At 44.0% G+C, this 24,694-nt stretch overlaps 1 protein-coding gene across 4 annotated transcripts in view; it reads right to left on the bottom strand.

Moving 5' to 3' along the window:
* The window catches only part of LOC147429499 (UDP-Glycosyltransferase superfamily protein), a 99,780-nt gene extending 89,370 nt beyond the window's left edge, over nucleotides 1-10,410 (bottom strand). For 2 of the 4 annotated variants that reach the window (XM_086495771.1, XM_086495770.1), the window contains exon 1: nucleotides 10,234-10,404. The gene's annotated coding sequence lies outside the window, so the exon portion shown is untranslated. Of the gene's footprint in view, nucleotides 1-10,233 lie in introns of all 4 variants that reach the window. The other 2 variants (XR_015185884.1, XM_086495769.1) reach the window with 2 other exon arrangements.
* Between the last annotated feature and the right edge of the window lie 14,284 nt (nucleotides 10,411-24,694).

The following is a 24,694-nucleotide window of genomic DNA, read 5'->3' as shown; positions in this document are numbered from 1 at the left end:
TTTTTGCCAAATTTGTTTGTAGCCGTTGGCCGTTCCAGGGGCGTTCCGGAACGTTCCGGAACGGCCGTTCCGGTTTGCACTGGCCACCCGGAACGTCAAACGTTCCGGGACGTCTCGGAACGTTCGGGAAGGGAACTGCCCCCCGGAACGCCGGAACGGGAGCTAGGGGGCGTTCCCCGGTAACTCTATCGCGCCTAAGTCCCTTACGGGAAAGAACGGCCTTGTGCCCAAGCCCTTTTACGGGAAAGCACGACCTACGGGTCTAAGATTACAGAACGGAGGGGTTTCCTCGGGTTCTCGTGCTTGTATAAGAATTCTCCCTGAATAAAAGAATACTCTTAACGGGGGGGGACCAGCCCATCTTCTGGTCCCCAATACTGTGTCGATCTTCTCCCTTCTCTCATGTTTTCAAAGAATTATAATTTTCAGATTTTCTAAGTGCTTGTGTACGCTCCCTTCTTGTGACAGTGGTATCAGAGCTCGGACTCCTCTCTTTCTTTGCAAGGAAGGACGATTCCGGGAAGAACGGGAAGAACCATGTCGAGCCAAGGGAGAAGCGTTGAAGAGGAAATTCAACAAGTGCAAGCTCAGCTTGCGGAGTTGCAACAAATTTTACTGTTGCCGGACGTCCAAAAGCTTTTGGGCGGAATGAAGAAAACGAATGGAACTGATGCAGCCAAGCATCCAGACAACACTGTTGGCGTGAGACCACAGGAGGCAAGAGAAGAAGTACGTGCCGAGGTGCACAAAAGATCTTTGGATCAGAATGAACGGCCTACTTCAAGGAAAGGCCAAGAAAAAGCGTTCTCTCTGCTAGACGAGAGCAAGGACATCTATATCTCATCTCCATCTTACTCTCCTGATTATACTTCTACTTCTCGATCATCTCGTCAGAAGAAGGAAGCCGCCACTACTGCCATTACCCTACAACAACCTAAAGATAAGCCTCGATTCAAGAAGCAAGGTCGCAAGTCTCAACATCGCATGAGAGTCTTCAAATCAGGCGACAAGGACATCAAGTTCGAAACCTACAACGGACGGAGAGACATCTCCAAAGCACTGCCCTTCATCAGACAGTTTGAAGTCGCCTTTACCAATGGGCACTTCACAGAAAAATCCAAATTACGCCATGTGGGGATGCACCTCAAGGAAACGGCAAATAATTGGTGGTTAGCCAAGATTCTGGAAGGTTCTCAGGCCAGAACTTGGGAGAGCTTCAAATCTGAATTTTATGAACAATTTCTTCCGCCTAACTTCGAGCAGGACATACGGAAGGAATGGGACTGGCTTGCCCAGAAAGAACATGAAAGAGTAACGACTTATGTGGACAAGTATTGGTCGTTCTTCTAAAGGTCACTCCCTTCATGAAGATTGCCGACGAGGAAAAGAAAAGAAAGTTCGAAGCGGATCTCCAACCGCAGCTTCGAAAGAGTATGAAAGTGTATCCTCATGATACTCTTCAAAGGATGATGGAGTCAGCAATCATTGCTGAGGATTTGCACTCAACTGGGACGCCCAGAAAGATGGAGCATAGCACTTACCATGCAAGACAAAGAGGGGTCTACGATGACCAAGGGGGCCAAGGAAGAAAACGTCCTCCATCTAGAGACGATGATCGTTCTAAGAAGCCAGAGGGCCCTCGCAAGAGAACTAAGTATCTTTCTCCTACTCAACTTCAAACTTTCAGAGAGGAAGGAAGATGCTTCTACTGTGGCGAGAAAGAACATATGAAACCGGACTGCCCGCTAAAGCAGCAACGGCGAGAACAAGCCTCTACGAGGCAAGAAAAAAGCAAGGAAGGAACCCGCACCGCCAAGCTCGAACTCAATCCCAGATGTTCAAGGAAACACAGAATCTGAGAAAGGGAAGCGTCAACTTCTAAAGGGCTGGGGGTCTTTGAACAACCAGCGAGTACTGATTCTTTATAATTATGATCCAGGATCCACGGATAACTTCATCTCCCTGGATACTGCGGAACGATTGTGCCTCACACCGGCTCAGCTTGGCACACCGGTTACATCCGGATCGGCATTCGAGGGGTTGATAACCACAAGGACATATACCTAGATGAATCCAGGATATACCCAGATTCACCCTTGAAGGAAAGTGCAAGGTATAGACTCATGGTAGTCACCCACGAGACAATATAACCATCAGCTCCATCATGCATAGTATTGACTAAATACCACGACATCCCCACTAACATCGTCAGTGCAAGGACAGCTCAATCTTCGGATTGGCGAGTACAAGGACTGCGAATCATTTTTGATGGCACCCATCGAGGGATGTGATATCATCTTGGGTATGCCATGGCACTTTCACATGACACCTATTCCCGATTATGTGGAAAAGACCCTCACTTTTGATCATGGGGGTAAGAAAATAAAGATTCAAGCTGATGCAAGAGATTGGCAGTTCCCAATTGTAAGCCATATCTCCATTAAGAAAGAAATGAAGAAGTGTGTTTCTGCTTACTTGATTTTTGCAAAGGATAAAACTAGTAGGCACTCTCTCTCTAGTCTGGAAATTAAGCGTCTTCAATTTATTGAAAAGTACAAGGATTGTTTCACGGAAACACTTCCTGATGAACTCCCTCCGGTACGCCCGAAAGATCACCGCATAGATCTCATACCGGGTAGCTCGCCTCCCAATCAACCCCCTTATCAGGTAAGTCTTGCTCAGCAAGAGGAAATTTTGAAGCAAGTCAACGAGCTTCTAGAGAAAGGGCTAGTACAGCCCAGTGCTTCACCCTACTGCTCTCCAGTTCTACTGGTGCAGAAGAAAGATGGCACGTTTCGAATGTGCATAGACTATCGGTCTTTAAACAAGATCACAATCAAGAATCGCTTTCCGATCCCTCGGATTGATGATATACCTGATAAGTTGCAAGGTGCAAGTATCTTTAGTCTCATAGACTTAAAGAGTGGGTATCATCAGATACGGATCGCCCCTGAGGATGTCAATAAGACTGCTTTCCGCACAACCTTTGGACTATATGAATTTTTGGTAATGCCTTTCGGCTTGACCAATGCTCCTGCGACCTTCAATCGCATGATGGCCCGCATTTTCAGCCCGTATCGAGCTTTTAAGGGAGTATTCTTTGACGACATACTCATCTTCTCTAAGTCAAAAGAGGAACATCGGAAGCACTTGGACTTAGTGTTTCAAGAATTGCGAAAGCATGAGTTGCATGTGAATGCAAAGAAGAGCGAGTTCTTTCTCTCTGAGATACACTATCTCGGCCATATAGTCTCTCACAATAAAGTGAGTATGGATCCTGCCAAGATCCGAGTGGTAGAAGATTGGCCTATTCCCACTACGGTACATGATGTACGTAGCTTTCTGGGATTATGTTCATATTATCGAAGGTTTGTCCGAGGATTTGCTCATGTAGCAGGACCACTTCATGACTTGACAAAGAAGAAGATTCCTTTCAGATGGGATCGAGACAACAAGGAGCTTTTGATCGGCTCAAGTACTTACTAAGCCATGGACCTATTTTGATAGTGCCTGACTTGAGGAAACCATTTGAGGTTCACTACGATGCTTCAGGCGATTGCATCGGAGCAGTGTTAAACCAAGAAGGCCATGCAGTGGCATATGAAAGCAGACGGCTTAAGGATGCAGAGTTGCATGCATCAATCTACGAAAAGGAACTCACAGCTGTGATTCACGCCTTATCCAACTGGAAGCACTATCTTCTAGGAGCGGATTTTGTGATCAAGACTGATCACCAGAGTTTGCAGTATTTTCTTACGCAAAGGAAACTATCTGAGAAGCAGATGAGATGGGCAAACTTTTTGTCTATGTTTCACTTCCAGATCCTTCACACGGCTGGGAGTAAGAATGTAGTCGCAGACGCATTGTCTAGGCGGCCAAGGGTGAACGCTATCACTTCGGTGTATCACCAAGAATTAGAAGCACTACCGGATTTATATCCAAATGATCCAGACTTCTCCACCATTTGGGGAAAGCTACATCGTGGAGAGAATGAGTTTCCCTATTCCATTCGGGACGGTTATCTCTATCACCATCAGGCCCTATGTGTGGCGGAACCATTAATCATGGATGAAGCCCACGCTTCGCCTTATGCGGGTCATCGCGGTATTCTCCCTACGACCTTAGCAATGGAAAGATATTTCTTTTGGCCTAGCCTTAATGCAGACATTGATAAGTATGTCAGGGAATGCTTGGTTTGCCAAAAAGTGAAGTATGATCAGCATAAGACGCTTGGGTTGCTACAACCTCTGCCGATGCCTAATGAACCTTGGGAAAGTATTGCCATGGACTTCATCATGGACCTCCCTAGAACTCAGACTGGAAATGACGCGATCTGGACCATTGTGGACAGGTTTAGCAAGTAAGAACACTTTATACCAGTCAAGAAAACGATCAAAGCAGATCATATGGCTAGGGTCTTTCTAACACAGATCTTTAAGCATCACGAAATGCCTAAGTCTATTGTGAGCGATCAAGATCCTCGCATGACTGGAAATTTTTGGCGTGCCTTGATGGATAATCTTGGTACAAAGCTGAATTTTTCATCTGCCTACCATCCTCAAAGGGACGGGCAAAGTGAGATAGCCAATTCCACAGTATTGGATATGTTAAAAGCTTATGTGTCAGACCGGCAATCTGACTGGGAGAAATATTTGCCTCTTGTCGAGTATGCGTATAACAATACCATACACTCATCGACGGGGAAAGCACCTTTTGAGATTCTCTATGGTAAGCCTTTGCTTCCACCCATCCTTTTAACTAAGGATAAGAGCTTTGCAGCAGATGAATTTGTCCGGGATTTGGACACAGCCTACGGGCAAGTTAGGAGAGCTATTCTACGCTCTCAGGAAAAGCATAAGAAAGCTGCAGACAAGCACAGAAGGAATCTAGACTTAACAGTCGGACAGTTAGTCTTACTCAAGTTTGAGAAGGCAAGACTTAAGAAACAAGCGTCTCATAAGGGGAAGGTGGTAAAACTTTCTACCCGTTACTATGGGCCGTTTAAGATCACTGAGCGAGTGAATGATGTCACTTTCCGATTAGAGCTACCGCCTAATTGGAGGATCCATAATGCTTTCCATGTCAGTTTACTCCGGCCGTATGTGGGACCGCCTCCAAGCCAGCCTAGTGCTGAGGAACCTCCTGAGGTTGAGGAAACAGAAGAAATACTCCAACCGAAGCAGATAGTAAGTCATCAGAAGCGGTCTCTCAAATCCGGAAAGATAACACTGAAGTATTTGGTTAAGTTTAAGAACTATTCGAATCTAGATGCTCAGTGGATGACGCAAGAGGAATTAGCAGCTTATCCCGAGATATTGGAGGTATATGTCTAAGCACTACAGTTGAGGTCAACTGTTTAGAAGCCAGAGGGATGTTGCTAATTGGACTATTTTCTTATTTTTAATGATTAAATCTCTTTTTTAGGGTATTTGATTATGTGCACTAAGAACTGTTAAAAGATTGTAGCTACAGGAACTGCCATCAAGAACGGACAAACTCTGATGTGTCATTTGATGGGTGACGGTAAACATTGCGAAGGAGTTTCCATAAGTTCGGTGGAAAGGGCCGGGTTACGAGTGCCTCCGATGCGTCACATGATGGGTGACGGGTGCATCAGTAAGGGGTCATCCCGTAGGCTAAGGAGGAAATCCGAACTGAGTAAGAAAGTACGCGTAAGAACGCAAGCACAAGAATAAAGATGGGTTCAATGACGCTTTTTTATGAAAAGCAGGAACAGTCGCGGGAGGACAGATGTTTTCCCGCGAGGAGTCTGTGTCTGCATTGCATCTGTGTCGTGTCCTGCACCCGGGGACGCCTGGAATGTGTTCGTGTAGCATTGTGTTCACTAACTGAGTGAGTTTTAACGTTTGAACAGGTTCACACTTTATTTTATAAAGTGACCGGTCTCTTTATTAATAAAATAAAAGTGACAGGTTCACACTTTATTTTAAAAGTGACCGGCCCCTTTATTAATAAAATAAAGCAAGCAAGGCTCTTAATAAAAAAAAGCCAGCGCTAAAACTAAGGCAAGGGGGCTGAATTGCGATCTCTCTCTCTCCTCTCTCTAGAAAACGCGATTTTCTCTCTCCTCTCTCTAGGAGCGCCAAGCTCTGCTTTTAGACCCCTATTCCTGTCGCGTGTCAGACCCTATAAAAGGGTAGCCAGCGTTTCACTTTGAAGGAGCCGGAAGCAGCGGAAAGTGCAAGCGCTGGGATTCTGGAGCAAAGCCTGGTGACAGAATTTGCAAGTGTTCGCGTGACGACTGATTACGGAGGTCGATTCTCCGAGCAAGGAGCGACAGGTATAAGGTGTTGATACGCATTGAGAATTGTTGCTCTCTGTGGTTTGTTTTGCAGGAATATCCCGTCTTACGGGAAGGCCCTTCACGGGAAGTACGGCTTCAAGCCTAAGTCCCTTACGGGAAAGTACGGCTTCGCCCCTAAGTCCCTTACGGGAAGGAACGGCCTTGTGCCCAAGCCCTTTTACGGGAAAGCACGACCTACGGGTCTAAGATTACAGAACGGAGGGATGTCACAAAGTGATGACGTGGCGAACATCAAAAACCCTAATTTCTGCCAAAAACCCTAATTTTCGGAAATCGTGGAGGCGGATTTTTTTATTTATTTTTTTAAGATTTTTTTTTTTTGGGGGGGGAATTTTGAGCGACGCAAATCTCAGCTTTTCGCTTTGATTTGGGAGAAAGAAAGAGAAAAAGAGAACTTGCTTTTTACTGACTCTCATTGAGAGAGAGAGAGAGAGAGAGAATCTGCTTTTGCTTTCAAGCTTTTGGGGCTCTGCTTTTGGGCATCCCTTGTAACCTTTAAATAAGTGGTGAGGGCTTCACTTCTCAGAGCATCTGGACGCAGAGTCTGAGAGTGAAACCCTAGCCACTCTCTTGTACTTTGATTTGATTAATATAAAAAGAAATACCGAAAGGGGCGCCAGTCTTTGGGGCCAATATCTCTAGGCACGGAACTCCGCCGGGCCAGTGTACATCTATTGTGATCTGTGACTTGTTTTGAAGTGGTTATTTGGTGCTGTCGCAGTTGATTCTTGACTTGGAGTGTCCAAGTCTGTTACAGTGGAAAAAGAGAACTTGCTTTTTACTGACTCTCATTGAGAGAGAGAGAGAATCTGCTTTTGCTTTCAAGCTTTTGGGACTCTGCTTTTGGGCATACCTTATAACCTTTAAATAAGTGGTGAGGGCTTCACTTCTCAGAGCATCTGGACGCAGAGTCTGAGAGTGAAACCCTAGCTACTCTCTTGTACTTTGATTTGATTAATATAAAAAGAAATACCGAAAGGGGCGCCAGTCTTTGGGGCCAATATCTCTAGGCGCGGAACTCCGCCGGGCCAGTGTACATCTATTGTGATCTGTGACTTGTTTTGAAGTGGTTATTTGGTGCTGTCGCGGTTGATTCTTGACTTGGAGTGTCCAAGTCTGTTACAAGGGGTTTCCTCGGGTTCTCGTGCTTGTATAAGAATTCTCCCTGAATAAAAGAATACTCTTAACGGGGGGGACCAGCCCATCTTCTGGTCCCCAATATTGTGTCGATCTTCTCCCTTCACTCATGTTTTCAAAGAATTATAATTTTCAGATTTTCGAAGTGCTTGTGTACGCTCCCGTCTTGTGACAGGAAGTGTCGTCTTTGAGAGACTTGCTTAATCGAGCTCAAGCAGAGGTGACTGTTTTGAGAGACAAAGTTGAGGATCTAACTATCTGTAACATTTGTACGACTGCCCAAAAGACACACGTTCTGCTTTCTTACTACAGGCTGTAAGGCGACTGCTTGGAGAACATCCGCAATGCAAGTGTTAACAATCAGTTGGTCTGCGCTTCTGTTGCCATCCCCTCCCCCCCCCCCCCCCCCCCCCCCCCCCTTTCGCGCCTCCATGGGCCGCTCAGTGTCCATGTCTTCACCCTCTCGATCTCTAGCGACGCTGGTTTTGCTGCCAGCAAAGAGACATCACACCGCCCTCTTGATCTCTATCATGTTGGTTTTGCTTCCAAGAAAGAGACGTCACATGGCTTGCTAGCAGTGCAACAAGGCCACACACACACACATACACATAGAGAGAGAGAGAGAGAAGAAGAAGAAGAGAATTTTGACGTCATAGGAAACTATCCCAAGAGACATTAAAGATCTATCCAACGAGAAGAGTTGAACTCAAGACTTGTTATTGAAGAGATTTTCTCCACTCTCAGTTCATTACCCATGGATTCCAGTCCACTCAACAAAAAAATTCACTTTCACAAAGTAATCACAACACAACGATCGAACTTGTACAACATAGGAAAATGGAATGCATATGAATAACTACGTGGTAGTAGTGTGAATACCACATAGTAGGAACAACAATATTCCTAGTTCTAATTAGCAACAACATCTAATTGCTATATAGGAATTCCAAAGCGAGTATGATTTTTCTAGTTCTATTGGGCAAGTACACAAAATTGCTATGTAGCAATTGCTTGGGAGTTAACATTGCTACTTCCATCTAGCAAATAAGCTAAAAAGGCCACCATATTTGCTAGTTTGATTACGCTCACACACAAAACTTACTATTTGCATCTAGCAAATATATCAAATGCTGGCAGTATTTCACCCTCCCCAAGGTCTCCATCTCTGCTTGCAATCCCTTCCCTGATTGTGATGACCACCGCAGCCGCTTGATTGCCAGGATGGACCCATCTGGTAAAACACCCTTGTAAACGGTGCCTGTCCATCCTTCTCCTAGTATGTTATCTTTGCCGAAATCATCGGTAGCTGCCATGAGGCCACACAACTTGAGTTTTTCATAGGCACCTCAACAAGGATACAATCACTGATTTAATGGCGCAGGTACACTTTGCCCAATTGTGCTCCTCCTATGCGAGAGCAATTTCCATCTTGCGGCCTTTGAAGAAGAAGCACCAAACACCGGTTGCGCATAGACATGCAGTACTGGATGCCACTGTGACTATGATACCCACTATCAAGCCTATGTTGCGCTTTGTAGAAGCCAACCCATTAGCAAAGTTGAATGGGATCAGTCCAGTGAGTGAATTCCATGACACATCCAAAGAGGATAGTTTGGGCAAAAGGTCGATTCCACCATGCAGCTCGTCGGAAAGCTTGTTATGCTAAAGATTTAGGTCTGAAGATGCTGGCAATCCTCCAAAGTGAAAAGTATTTTCCTAAGAAGCTATTCTGTGAAAGATCAAGGGAAGCACTATTAGGAACCTGCTTGCAGAGATTGTTGGGTATGGACATTGGGTATGGACCCGGTGAAGTCATTCTGCCACAAGGCAAGGTTCTGAAGAGCTGTACATTGAGTCAGTCCAGAGGCGAAGGACCCCGCAAGCCCTGCATTTTGGAGCTTTATTGCCAAGACCTTGTTCTCCCCGGTATTCCAGCACGAGACGCCAATGAAGTTGCAGTCAGACCTTTCCAACGAATTGCCAAATATCCAACTGGACTGATGATTGGTGGGATCTTTCACAGAGGCCTTGAATTCTTGCAAGCATTGAGAATCATCCTCTGCAAGAGCTTGACTAAGGATTGAAAGGGCGAGAATGCAGAGAAAAGGGCCAGCCACAAGCCGCAACCCATTGCATTTTCTCACAATTCCAACATAGATGCGCAGATCAGCACAAGAAAGACTCTCCCAATGACGCACAGCCGAGCGCTTCTTCCAAGGGATTTGTGAAAGTTCTATGAGGATTGACATCTACAAGGAAGGAGGGAGAGGCACAGAAAGCAGGTGAAAATATACCCCAGTCTTGGAGACTTCATGCTCAAACCAGGCGAGGAAAGAGAACTCTTCCCTCCTCGAATCCTCAGAACCATGAACAAAAAATACAACAAAAGAGGGTGATGTAAATACTCAGCTATCAGATAGGCAAAATTGTTTCATTTTGCATCTTCAATAAATATATAGAGTAGCCAACGCATGTTGTATCAACAACTGACTAATTGCATAGGCATTGTCCTTTTTAATCAAACTATGGTCCCATTGTACTTAGTATAATTTGCAACTCTCACCACAAGCATGGCCAAGCACTTCCAAAACACACTGCTTGCTGCCTGCTGAAATCCTTTTCTGGTCTGTTCAAGGCCTGCTTTACAATCCATAGCCAGGTTCCAGTTTTAGTTTAATTGGTCTTTAATTTCCACAGCACTGCTATCTCCCGGGGTCTTCTCAACCTTCGCAAACAAAGCTAAATGAGAGAGAGAGAGAGAGAGACCCAACCTGCAAAATTGCGATGAGCTCATCGAGCAGACAACGTTGCTCTGACCACTCTCAGCTCGCAACTACGTCGGAGTCTGGAGATCGCTCCTCCAACAAGCGCACAGTTTAGTGTGCCTCAGCTTAGCCTTGAGCCGGTTGCAAAATCAAAGTAGTCGGTTCAGGGGAGGGCAAGAACGAGAAAATTCCGCTTAAAATACATGGAAAATAATGTAATTTTGCAAAAAAACTGGCTAGTATTGTAAAATCTCCGGTTCAGATTTGTCTTGGAGGGATTTTTGTATGTTTGTGTAGGCCGTAAAAAGCAAACATGTGAAGTTCCCGCAATACACGAGCCGAAAATTGCTTCGCATATACCCCCCCTTTTTGCCAAAAGGCAGTGCCAACAAATGGCAGATACTATATGAAGCCAATGGGTAGCACAACAACATGGAATGCTTATGCGCACTATAATTGATATATAAGTAGAAGGAGAGAAGGTATTTATAAGCAAGTACACTAAAAATAATCGCAACCCTAATTTTTAAATCTAGAGCATTACTAAGGTTGGTCTCAGGTCCTCTCAACTCTCAGATTCTCAAGCCTCTTGCACTGAGCACATAAGACCTACCAACCAACCATTACTATATAGGGGTGTGTGTTGATATGGCAACCCAGTTTTGGGTGACAAAGGTTGGGACACTAACCCAAGCCTATTGGGGGTTGGTTTTCTCAGCTAGCCAATTGCCCTTTTTAGATACATTTTCAACTCAAGATGTAGTTGTTGCTTTTATGAGCTCAAAATTTGGGTGAGCAAAGGTTTGTTTGCTAGTTGGCTGGGGTTATGTGCTAAAGATTGGAGGTTTTAGCCGAGGGAGGGAGAGCTATCAAATGCCCTTATGTGTTAAAGCTATCTCTCTCAATCGATACAACATTATGAGAGAGAGAGAGAGAGAGAGAGAGAGAGAGAGACCCTTTGATACCCTCATGATTGGAGGTTTTAGTTGAGGAGGGAGAGCTACCAACTGCCGTTAAAGCTATCTCTCTCGAGCGAATACAACATTATGCGAGAGAGAGAGACCCTTTGATACCCGCACGATGTACTTGGCCTTGCCCCACCACCATGAATTGATTTACCCATAGACAACAACCCCTAGTCAATGAAGAAGAGACGGTGAGAGGCATAAATGCAATTGCAGCAAGGGTGGGAGCTTGGGAGGAAAAATTTGGGGGGTGGAAGGAGGAGCTTATAAAACCCCATCCTCTCATTTCAAGACAACCTTGTCTCCACCACGCAATTAATGCTCATGAGTGTGAGTGCAAATCAAGGGTGGTTGTAGCCCGCACTTCGAGAATTGTGATGATGGACATTGTAAAAGCCTAAACAAAAAATGCTATGGAAAAAATGTCAAATGAACTAACACATGCAACCCCCCCCCCCCCCCCCCCCCCCCACACACACACACACATACACACACACAAAGAGAGAGAGAGAGAGAGAGAGAGGAATATCTAAAAAAGACTAACTATAGTGGTGTTACTAAGCCAAGTGAATAACTTCTCTTTCTTTCATACATTGCCCCTCCACATGCGTGGAGTGCTCATCAATACTTCAAAAAACTCACCTTTCCATCCACCACATCACTTGCAAAACTCGTCAACTTAAATTAGCATATTGGTGCTCCACGGGGAATATTTTTGGCGAGCATTTTTCGACGAGCGTTTTTTTGGAATCTAGTGAGCAAATTCCAAAAAGATGTTTTTTCTCTTTCCTCAACTTTATTCTCTCTCATGATCCTCTCTCTCTCTCTCTCTCTCTCTCTCTCTCTCTCTCTCTCTCTCTCTCTCTCTGATTTTTTTCCCTTGCCAAACACACCTCGATCAAACATCGTCGTCACCATTGCTTTTGCTCCTTTTTTTCTCTCTCTTGATCATTCGTCGGCCTCGGTCTCTTCGGCCTCTCTCATAGATTTTTCCTTTGACGAATCCACCTCGATCAAACATTGTCGTCACCATTGCTTTTGCTCCTTTTCTCTTGTTCTCTCTCTCTCTTCCCACCCCCCCTCCCCTTCCCCGTGGGAAGCGCCCCCCTCTCCCCCTATCTCTCCTCTCTCTCTCTCTCTCTCTCTCTCTCTCACACACACACATACACACACACCCCTCCCCTCCCCCTATGGGAAGTCTCTCTCTCTCTCTCTCTCTCTCTCTCTCTCTCTCTCTCTCTCTCTCTCGGTAACTTGAGTCTAGTGGATATGTACACACATTGTATGCAATTATATGAGCAAGAAAATACTGAAAAAATGCCATTTTATGGTTCACTCCCATGTATGCCGTCTTTTTTTACTATTGAGGATGTATGCGGTGGGCTTGAAAAGTTGGCCACTCGCAAAGCGGGAGATCTTCAAGGTATCAAGCCGGAGATGATCAAATGGACGGGAGATTTTACCCATGAGTGGATGTGTGATATGTTCAACCTTGCACTTCAACATGGTATGCCTTATGATTGGAGTACTAATTGGGTTAAGCCTTTGCATAAAGGAGGGGATGTAAAGAATGTAAGCAACTACCGGACTATAATGATTGGGTCTCTTATGGCAAAGTTATTTGGGTGCATAATGGAGATGAAATTGAGTGATTGGGCTGAAGAGAATGACAAGCGTGCAAAGGGACAAGCGGGTTTTCGTCAATGCCATAGCACCATTCATCATCTTGTCACTCTTCGTGTTCTCATGGAGGAAAGTCGGTTGAAAGGCAAGTGATTGTATTGTTGTTTTGTGGATTTTAAGAAAGCCTTTGATATGATTCCACGTAACAATTTGTGGAGAAGGATGGAAGAACTCCAAGTGCCAAGTGAGTTTATGCTTGCGGTTTCTCGAATCTATGAGAAGGTGATTTGTCAATTGCGCATGGGAAGAGAAATTTCAGGAATTTTTGTAAGCACTATTGGGGTTAAACAAGGATGTCCATTGTCACCAACTCTCTTTGGTCTATGCATCGATCAATTGGAACAAATGGTACTTGACTTTATGCAAGAAGAAGGCATTGAAGAGGTCACTATTTGCAATGTGGTAATCATGCTTTTGTTGTATGCGGATGATGTAGTGCTTCTAGCACACACTTTAGAAGATGCACAAAAGCTTATGGTTGTCCTTGAGAACTTTTGCTTGCATAGTGGGCTGATTGTAAATGAATCCAAAACAAAGGTTATGCTTGTGAAAACCAACCATAAGGAGAAGCCATGCATTGTGTACAACAACGAGACACTTGAAGTTGTTGAGAGCTTTAAGTACCTTGACCTTGAGGTTCCATCCAATCACAAGTGGCATGAATGTGCTATGCGTCGTTTGGAAGCGGGAAAGAGAGCATATTATGCATTTGAGAACATGTGTAATGCGGGAAACATCAAGTGTTGGGTTCTCAAGAAGTATCTTTTTGATGCATTGGTGACACCGGTTCTTCTTTATGGAGTTGAAGTGTGGGGTGGGAGCATCTCAAAGTCTACTTGGAAAGAGTTTGAGAATGTCCAAAAACGTTTTCTTACAAACTTTCTCCAAGTTAAGACACAAACACCATATATGCTCCTACTTCTTGAGTCGGGATCTCTTCCAATTGAGGTTATGGGCATGGAAAGGGTTGTGGAGTACATGATAAAGATGCGTCAAAACCCCTCACATCGACTTCCTACAATTGCATGGGAAGCAAGCAAAAAAGTTCAAAAGACACATAAAAGCAAGATCTTGAGCACGGGATGGATGCAAGACATAAAGAAGTGGTTTGGGAGATGGGATGCATTACACTTGCTACATGATGCTTCAATTGACTCTCAAGTGAATGAAGCTTTTCTACAACGCCAATGTATTACGGCTTGGGAGAAATCCGGTGGGTCACGCTTCATACATTACACCACCTATATTGCCCCCAACTACAAAACCATGTTCTTCGCTGAGAGAGGAAACCGTACTCACACTTACATGCTTGAGCCTATTCCCTTGTCCGCGATACGCACTATCGCAGCAATTCGGCTTAGCTCCCATTTCCTTCGATGCGAGATAGGGCGTTGGGGCAATGGAGAAGAGTCAAATCGATTGTGCACATTATGCTCACTGCAAGTTCGAGAGTCTGAGTACCACACACTACTAGAGTGCTCAGCTTTTGATCACATCCGAACTTGCTTCTCTCACATTTTCAGCCATAACTTAGACCTACACACTTTCCTCTCCCAGCCAAAGTGTGGGCTCTCCATTGCGACTCTCATCACTACAATTTTGGAGCATCGAGAGTCACTCATCAGCCATACACATACTACATCACATGTAACTTTGGTCCCATAGGTCATATTTGACCTTCGAGGACGATAATAAAATCTATCTATCTATCTATCTCTCTCTCTCTTCCCTTGGCAAACACACCTCGATCAAACATCATCGTCACCATCGATTTTTGCTCCTTTTTTCTCTCTCCTGATTCTCCGTCGGTCTCGGCCTTTATCTCTCTCTCATAGATTTTTTCCAAGCAGACTTGATTTAATATTCATTACTTTCTTACTGATGTGAGACCTCAATAGCCTCATACCCTATCGCACAATCTCTCTCTCTCTCTCTCTCTCTCTCTCTCTCTCTCTCTCTCTCTCTCTCTCTCACGCGCACACACACACGTGCATAAGGAGAAGTATACATCTAAATCAATTTACATCAAGATTAATGATAACAAAAAGAGAAACAAAATGATGTAGAAACCAAGATAATCTAAAACATCTTAGCCAAAGGTCCAATGACTACCGAATCCATATCAACTTCGTCAGCTTCAATCCATGGCAAAAAATGTGCACAAAATTATACAATCATGGGGCTTTACTTTAAGTTTGAATATGTGCATTCACGGCTAAGAGCATTGTAGACATCTACTTTGCTTATCAACGGGTTGATGTTTGAACATGTTTTCATTTTGGCTCAATCCAAGAACTCTCAAGAAAATGAAGTACAAGTGTTTGTTGCAAGCCAAATAAGATTTTTTCTTTGCCTCCCTGTCGGTGAAATCAAGACATGTGTAGTAGGGCTCATCCTTGATGTGCACCTCGTACACCCCCACATGTTCGTCTATTGCGTGATGTTCAACCTTGAAGACTTTATGTGATTTGTCTACAATGCATTTCTCTTCAATCACCTTAGCCTTTAAACAAAGAGCCACACCAATTTTCTTAGCTGCCTTCTCTGAAATGGAAGTTCGAAATTTGACTCTTATGCCATTTTCTTAGTATTGAACCACTACTACCTTCTTTTGTTGAAGTGGAAGAGGAATCACCTCCACCCCTAGGAGGAGTCTGGATTGTTGCACTCTCTCGAACTTTTTCAATTGTCTCCACTTGAAATCCTGCTTCAAGCAATATCTCAACTTCTTCATCGGTGAGATTTGTGTTAGGTTTAATAGCCATGTGGCTGACCGCCCATCACTAATTGCTACTAACCCTAAGTGTTCAGCTATACACTTGTGTGAGCCACTAACACTAAGTACAATGTGTATTGTGCCTTAGTGCATAAGATAGAGAAGAAAGAAAGGGGGCACACAGTTTGTGTCGGCTCTCCCCCTCCAACCTGTGGCTATGGTGGTGTGTGTGTGAGTGTGTGTGTGTGTGTGTGTATTCCTCTTCCTCTTTTGTTGTGCTCATGGTTCCTCTCCTTCATTTGGTATCAGAGCGGTTTCATTCCCAAAATCGCTTCCACACGCGTGCACTTTCAAGAGTGCAAACAGGAAAATTCAGCATTCCGAGAGCGTTTCCAGCATGTGTCTTAGGATTTTACCCCCCTTTCGGAGCCATTCGTGTCATCAGAAACCTCATTCGAGCTACGGTTCAGGAGCTGCATTTTTTAGCCCTCTTTTGGTAGTTTGTGCTACAGAGCTTCTATAGCCATTACAGGTACCATTGTCGCAGTCCCTTCCATCTATGAGAGCCCACGACTCATTCGGGAGTGTGTAGCCTCTTTCGGAGTGGCCTCATACACACACATAGAGTGGGAGTTTTGACAGCATTGTCTTCTTTGACTCGGGTATAGATACAGGTACACGTACAGGTACATAGAGCGGCTTGGTTAGCTTTCTCTGTGCTTTTCGACCTCGATCTCGGGTTCGGCTACGGCATCAGCATCAACTCACAGGCTATAGGTTTCAGTGCTTCCAATATTCTGGTTCCAGTGGAAGGAGTTTTTTATGCATACATGCATATGTTGGCACGTTTGACAGTGTTTGAGCTCTTTTGAGAGAAGTTTGACTCCCTGCAGGGAATTTCTTTGCATGCACATGCTTTTGGTGCCTGTTTGAGCATCATGACAGACTTGTATGTCTTTGTGGATACTGCCATTGTACGCTTTTGTGGAGCTATCTTTTGGCTAGTATGGCAGTCCCGGCCATTTCTAAGACTGGTCCAGATGAGAGCCATTTCTGAGGCTTGGCTATTGTTGGGATTCAGGCCAATAGGCTGGACATCCCACTTACTACTAACCCATCTACTAACTTAACCATGTATACACTTATTCTTTAATACAACAGAATAAGGAGCTGCAACAACAAGATAACGTTGTTGTGCGCTCCACCCAAAGCAGGTTTCTCTCTCTCTCTCTCTCTGCTCTCGCAATTGCACTCGCACACGCTTCCCTTGGCACCTTCAACTGGTATCAGAGCAGGGTTTGTGCTTTCCGTTTTCACGTCCACGCGCGTACTTTCAAAAGTGAAAACAGGTTTCCGATTTTGGCATCGGCAAATTCAGCGTTCCGAGAGCGTTTCCATCAAGTGTCTTCGGGTTTTACCCCCCTTTTGAAGCTATTCATGCAGTCGAAAGCCTCATTAGAGCTACGCTTCAGAGTTGTATTTTTTCAACTCCACTTTTGCTACAGGTACAGGTACAGGTGCAGGTTGTTAAGAGACTATTTTGGGATGGTATATAGCCACTTTATGGCTATTATGTGCTATTGAGATAGTGTTTATAGGCTGATTAGGAGCACTTTTTGGCATCGACATTGTCTCGGGTTTTTCAGGCATCCATCTCCTCACAGGTTCTTGCATACATACAAGACATCCAGGTTTCTTACAGGTTGCAGTGTTTAGCATCAACACAGATTTTAGTGGGAGTATTTGATGCGGATATGCATCGTTTTGGCACTTTTGATAGTGCTTGAGCTCTTTTGAGAGCAGTCTTACTCCCCATAGGGATTTGTTTACTGCTTGCATATTTTGTTTAGCGCATGTTTGAGTGCGTATACTGCACCTTGCAGTATTGTTGACAGTGGATGTACGTTGAGTTGCGGAAACTGCCATATGTACCTTTTGTGGAGCCGATTTGGCTTGTTTCTGGCACTCCCGACCGTTTCTGAGACTCAGTTCAGAGACCCTTTCTGAGATTGGGCTGGTTTCTTGTCTGCATAACCTTTTGTGAGGGTCGATAGCGTGAGGTTTTCTTGAGCTGGGGGACTCTCGAATGTTGAGATTCTTTCGGTGATACAGGTTGCTGGAGTACCCCTTTTTCTTGGCCTCGCCATAGGACATGTATAGAGAGGGCTAGGTGCATTTGACGCCGCGTTGGCAGTCTTGGTCAGCTTTTGACTTTTTATGCACAGTTAGTGGTTGATGCGCCTGTCTTATGCTTTGAGAGCATTACTTTTGATGCGTTACTGATCTCTTGTGACAATTTTGGATTGAGATTCTGTCACTTTTTCTGGGGAGACTCTACCGGATTTTTTCCAGAACTACTAGTGTTTATCGCCATATTATCTTTAGCTTGCAGCCATGTCATCTAGCGGTGAAAAGGATATTTACAATATCCGGAAATTTGATGGGACAAATTTTGCAATTTGGAAAGAGCAGATTCAAGATGTTCTTATACAAAAAGGCCAGTTGGATCCTATCATGGAGCGCCCAGAGGGCGAGTATACAAATGTTGAGTGGCAGAAACTTGATGCTAAGGCCAAATCTACCCTCTGTTTGCATTTGGCCAAATGTGTGTACTTCACTATAGTTGGAGAGAGAACTGCTAGAGATGTATGGGATAAGTTGTGTTCCAGTTATGAGAACAAAAGTGCCACTAATAAGGTTTTCTTGATGAAGAAGTTGTTTGACCTTCGTATGAAGGAAGAGGGCACTATTTCTACTCACATTAATGAGTTCAATATCATTTTCACTCAGTTGACCACTCAGGGTTTGGTCTTCGATGAGGAAATCAAATGTATCTTCTTGCTATGCAGTTTACCCTTGTCTTGGGATACATTCTGTACCGCGATTAGCAACTCAACACCTGGTACTGGTCTAGTGTACAATGACTTCCTTGGGAGTCTGTTTATCAGGAAGATTCGTAGAAAATCTCTTGAAGGCAAGAAGGATGGTGATTCGAATGTTGCTCGTGATAGACAGAGGGGTCGCACTCAAAGTCGTGCCAAAAGCAAGGAACGTGGAGGCTCACGCAGTAAGTCTCGGGGTTCTATGCGTAATGTCGAGTGCTATCACTACCATAAAAAAGGGCATGTGAAAGAAGGATTACAGGAAATGGCAGCAAAGCAAGAAGGATAAACAATCCAGTGAAACTTCTAAGTCTGATGATTCAAACAAGAGCAAAGCAAAGTTAGAGGAGATCAATGTGTTAGAGTCCTCAAATGCTCCTATTGTAGAGACTCTTCCAGCGGTTGTTATGCCACTTACCTCTGACGTATTGGTCTTCACAGCAGATCTACCTGTCGAGGCTCTTGTTACAGAAGATGCGCAGTATGCACATAATTGGATAGTAGATTCTGGGCGATTTTCCATGTGACACCACATAGAGAGTGGTTCTCTACTTATTCTCACTCTTGTGGCAAAGTGAGACTTGGTGATGCTCATGAACTAGACATTGAGGGTGTCAAAAACGTCAAATTGCATCTAAGGAATGGCACACACTTTACTTTATGTAATGTCAGACATGTGCCCAAGTTGACTAAAAGCTTGATTTCTGTTGGTCAGCTTGATGATTTGGGCTACAACACCACATTTGGCAATGGTTCGTGGATAGTACGCAAAGGTAATCTTGTTGTACTCAAAGGTCAGAAGCATGGTACCTTGTATTCTATGCATGTGTCAGATGTTGGTCATGATTACATATCTATAGCCGAGCTGCCTTCTACTGAGTTGTGGCATTGTCGGCTAGGTCATATTAGCCAAAAAGAAATGAGAACTCTGACTCATTTTGGCTACTTACCTGTCTTGTCTTATGTTGACTTTCCTGTTTGTGAGCACCGTATCTATGGCAAACAGACTAGGTCCGTGCACTTACCATTGGGTCAAAAGCGAGATGAACCTCTAGATTTAGTACATAGTGATGTTTGTGGTCCTATGTCAACCAAATCTCTAGGGGGGGCCAGCTATTTTGTAACATTCATAGATGACTCTACTCGAAAGGTGTGGGCATATCCTTTGAAACATAAGGATCAAGTTCTTCCTGTGTTCCAGAAATTTTTAGCAGTCATTGAGAATCAGTCTGGCAAGAAACTCAAGAGGTTGAGGACTAACAACGGTGGAGAGTATGTCTCCAAGGAGTTTGACAATTTCTGTGCTACAAGGGGGATTAAAAGGCAGTTTACTGCACCATATACACCAGCTCAGAATGGAGCTGCTGAGTGCATGAATTGTACGATTCAGGAAAGAGTCACAGCCATGCTTTCTAGGGCAAATCTCACACAAGGCTTTTGGGCAGAAGCCGTCTTGACCGCAGTGCACATTATAAATTGTTCGCCTAGTACACCATTGAATAATGAGATTCAGAAGAGTTATGGTCTAAACGTAAGCCCCACTATGACCATCTACGTGTTTTTGGTTGTGAAGCTTATGCTCACGTGCCTAAACAACTTCGACAGAAGTTAGAGCCAAAGTCACACAAATGTATTTTCATTGGATATGGTGTAGATGGAGAGATGGGATATCATCTCTGGCACCCAGAATCTCATCGAGTCATCTGTAGTTTAGATGTGATCTTCAATGAGTCCAAAGTGCATAAACAACCTATTAAGGAAATAGAGTTTCGGAGAGTCACTTTTGAGGATGTTGCCTCGGAGACAGTGAAATCAACTCAGTGGGCTAGTGATGTACCTTCCACTAGCAATGCTTCAGAGGGAGCGGATAGCAATGGTCAAGGAGTGAGACGGTCTACTAGAGTCTCTCGTCCACCTACGCGTTTCGAGCCAAGTCTTGATTACATAATGTTGATCGATTGCAGTGAGCCAAGCTGCTACCAAGAAGCCATGATGACGGATGATGTGATGAAGTGGGAGCAGGCTATGGAATCTGAGTATAACTCGATTCTTGCTAATGACACTTGGGACTTGGTAGAACTGCCAAATGATGCTAAAGCTTTACCTTGCAAATGGGTTTACAAGAAGAATTTACCTCGGGTGATCCAAATCCAAAGTACAAGGCTAGACTTGTAACCAAAGGGTTCAAACAGCAAAAGGAGTTGATTTTGATGAAATCTTCTCGCCTGTGGTCAAGATGACAACACTTAGAACCATACTTGGTCTTGTAGCGATTGGGACATTGAACTTGTCCAAATGGATGTGAAGACAGCATTTCTTCACGGGGATCTCGATGAGGATGTTTACATGCAGCAGCCTGAAGGGTTTGTTCAAGAGAACGCATCTTGTGAGGAGCTAGTATGTAAGCTCAAAAAGGCACTTTATGGTTTAAAGCAGGGTTCAAGGCAGTGGTATCATAAATTTGATGCATGTATGAGGTCTCAAGGACATAAAAGGAGCGAAGAGGATCACTGCTTGTACACAAGAAAGCTAGATGATGGCTTGATGATCATTCTAGTTTTGTATGTTGATGACATGCTTATAGCTGGGAAATCCATTGCAGAAATTGCCAACTTGAAGAAAATACTTAGCAATAATTTTGCAATGAAAGATTTGGGGGATGCTATACACTTTCTTGGCATGCGAACCAGAAAGATCTCAAACATCATATTCTTAAGTTATCTCAGGAAACATACATTGAGAAAGTTTTGCAGTGTTTCAATATGCAGGGGGCGAAAGCATTGAGTACCCCAATACATGCATTCTTGAAACTCGGCAAGGAAGATGCACCCAAATCTGATGCTGAGCGAGCTGAAATGGCTAAGGTACCATATTCTTCGATATTGGGTAGTCTCATGTATGCTATGGTGGCCACAAGACCAGAAATTACTTTTGCAGTGGGAGTGGTGAGCTGATATATGGCAAATCCTAGCAGCAAGCATTGGGAAGCAGTGAAGCACATTCTTAGGTACCTCAAAGGTACGGTCTGCAGGCGTTTACGCTTCGGGAATAGTGATGCATCCATCGTGGGTTATGCGGATGCAGACTATGCGGGTTGTGTCAACAATAGAAGATCGACATCTGGCCATGTCTTCATATTTGCTAGAGCAGCAGTATCTTGGAGGTGATGTCTTCAAGATTGTACGTCGTCTTCCACTACGGAAGCAGAGTACGTTGCATTGTCGGATGCAAGTAAAGAGGCTATATGGTTATCTTGCTTAGTCAAAAATCTTGGCATTGATGAGACTCCAATGATATATTGTGATAGTCAGAGTGCTCTTGCATTGGCAAGGAATCTCGTGTTTCACTCCAAATTGAAAAACATTGAAGTCAGGTATCATCTCGTGAGAGATTTCTTGGCCAAAAAGCTCATTGATTTGGTCAAGGTACACACTTACAACAACCCAGCAGATGCTTTGACAAAAGGCTTAGCTTTGGAGCGGTTTACACATTGCAGTGAGTTGATGGGTATAGGTTGAAGCCACTAGATTGCTTCATGGTTGTACATACCAAGTCACTTGGGCTGCGTTGGCCTTCAATAGGGAGTTTGTTGGGATTCAGGCCAACTAGCCGGACATCCCACTTACTACTAACCCATCTACTAACTTACCCATGTATACACTTATTCTTTAATACAACAAAATAAGGAGTTGTAAACAACAGGATAACGTTGTTGTGCGCTCTACCCAAAGCAGGTCTCTCTCTCTCTGCTCTCGCACTTGCACTCGCACACGCTTCCCTTGGCACCTTCAGCTATATGTTTTGCTGCATAACCTATGTTGTTGAGGGTCGATAGCATGAGGTTTTCATTGAGTTGGGGTATTCTCAAATGTGGAGATACCTTCGATGATAAAGGTAGTTGGAGCATCCCTTACGAGACCTCGCCATAGGACATGTATAGAGTGGTATAGGTGCTTTTGACACCGAATTGGCGGTCTATGGTCATTTTGACAGTTTATGCACCTCAGTTGATCTCTATGCAGTGTGCTTTTGAGAGGCATTGCTCTCTTTTATGCTTTGTGAGTGACATACTTGGTCATTTTGTCTCGTATTTTGGTTGACATAGTCACAAACACAAAGGAGACTCTGCTGAAATTTTCTGGAAATCTTTTGGTAGTTTTGCCACCATGTCTACCAGCAAAGATCGTGACATTTATGATATAAAGAAGTTTGATGGCACTAATTTTCAGCTTTGGAAAAACCAAATGCATGACGTGCTTGTTCAAAAGAAGCAAAAGCTGCCTATTGCCTATGCGGCTAGAACTGAAGATATGCACATGACTCAGTTTTAGTGGGAGGAGCTTGAAGAGCTATGCAGGTCTACGATTAGATTGCACCTTGGTGAGTCGGTGTACTTTTCAGTGTTAGAATGCGAGACTGCTCATGCTTTATGATAGAAATTATGCGACACTTACGAAAAAGATACGGCTAGCAGTAAGGTTTTCCTAATGCGAAAACTTTTCAACCTTTGAATGAAGGAGTCATCTCGTGTTGCCAACCATATTAATGATTTTGATTCTCTTTTTGCCCATATTTGTGCACATCGCATGACCATTGATGATGAGATGAAAGCACTCTTTTTTCTTTGTCCGTTGCCACCCTCTTGGGATATCTTTTGCACAATTGTTAGTAACTCTGCTCCTAATGGTACGCTAAAGTACGATGATGTTACTAGTGCACTTTTGTCAGAGGAGATGCGTCGGAAGACCATGACTAGCTCGCATTATGGTGAAGCTCATTATGTGCAAAGGGATGATAAGCAATGTAAGGGCGGTTCTTCGCAACGTGAGTCCAAGAAAGAGGGTAATAGAGATGCATCAAAGGGTAGATCAAAGTCTCGTGCTCGCCGCAATGTTCAGTGCCATTATTGTGATGAGTTTGGTCACATGAAGAAGGATTGTTATGCTTGGAAGCATGACAAAGAGAAGGGCAAAGGTAAAGGCAAAGATCATGATGGTAAAGAGGAGAAACCAAAGAGATCGGTTAAGATTGAAGAACTGAACATAGTTCAGGATGACAGTGATGTGCAAGACATTAATATGTTGATTGAAAATAATGATGTCTTTTATGATGCACATGAAACTTTATCTTTGCAGAGTTCTATGCCAGCTTAACTCCTTGTTAGTGGTGAAGTATCCCATACATGGATTCTTGATTTGGGTGCTTCATTGCATGTCACACTTCATAGGCATTGGTTTACTACATACGAGGAAACCATTGGCTCTGTTACACTTGGTGACAGTTACTCTTGTGATATTGTTGGCGTAGGTGATATTGCCATGGTGTTATCATCCATAATGTGCGTCATGTTCCATCCTTGACACACAATCTGATTTCGGTTGGACGTCTTGATGACCTGGGTTACAAAGTCACTTTTCATCATCAATCTTGGCATGTTGCGAAGGGTCATCTTATTATAGCCCATGGTTCTAAAGTTGGTTCACTTTATCCTCTTTATGTGTCTGATAAAAAAAGTGTTCTTTCTATAACCGAGCTGCCAACCATTGCTTTGTGGCATAGCCGACTAGGACATATGTCAAAGAAGGGAATGGAGACACTCTTTTGTTTGGGCTACTTACCGTCTTTGTCATTTTTTGATTTTCCCTTTTGTGAGCACTGTCAATATGGAAAGCAAATACGGACACATCGTACACATTCTTTTGACAAAGAAAGAAACCCCTTAGAGCTTGTGCACATTGATTTATGTGGAACTATGTCTTCTAAATCCCATGGTGGTGCGTCCTATTATGTTACATTCATTGACGATGCAAATCGGCATGTTTGGGTCTATGCCATGAAGTCCAAAGATGAGACCTTTTCTTACTTCAAGAAGTTCTTATCTAGTGTCGAAACTTTGTCTGAACATAAGTTGAAAGCTTTGCGCACAGACAGTGGTGGAGAATATGTCTCCAAAGAGTTTACAGACTTCTGTTCAAGTAGGGGAATTAAGCGTGGGCTTAGAGATCCTTATACCCCCACTACAAGAGGTTGTGTGCTCTTGTGACGCTGTTAGCGACGGAAATACACTGGGTTTTTATAACCCCCGGCGTCGCTAAAACCGTCGCTACGAGCGTTGCTACGAGAGCGTCTCTATATAGAGACGCTCATAGCGACGGTTATAGCGACGTTTACACTGAAGACTATAGCGACGCTCATAGCGACGCTACAGAGCCATAAATAGC

The sequence above is a fragment of the Adiantum capillus-veneris genome, chromosome 22 (genome assembly GCF_014529385.1).
Source record: "Adiantum capillus-veneris isolate H3 chromosome 22, ASM1452938v2, whole genome shotgun sequence".
NCBI lineage: Eukaryota > Viridiplantae > Streptophyta > Polypodiopsida > Polypodiales > Pteridaceae > Adiantum > Adiantum capillus-veneris.
Note: the sequence above shows the minus strand (reverse complement) of the source record. Positions and strands in the feature narration are given on the sequence as shown.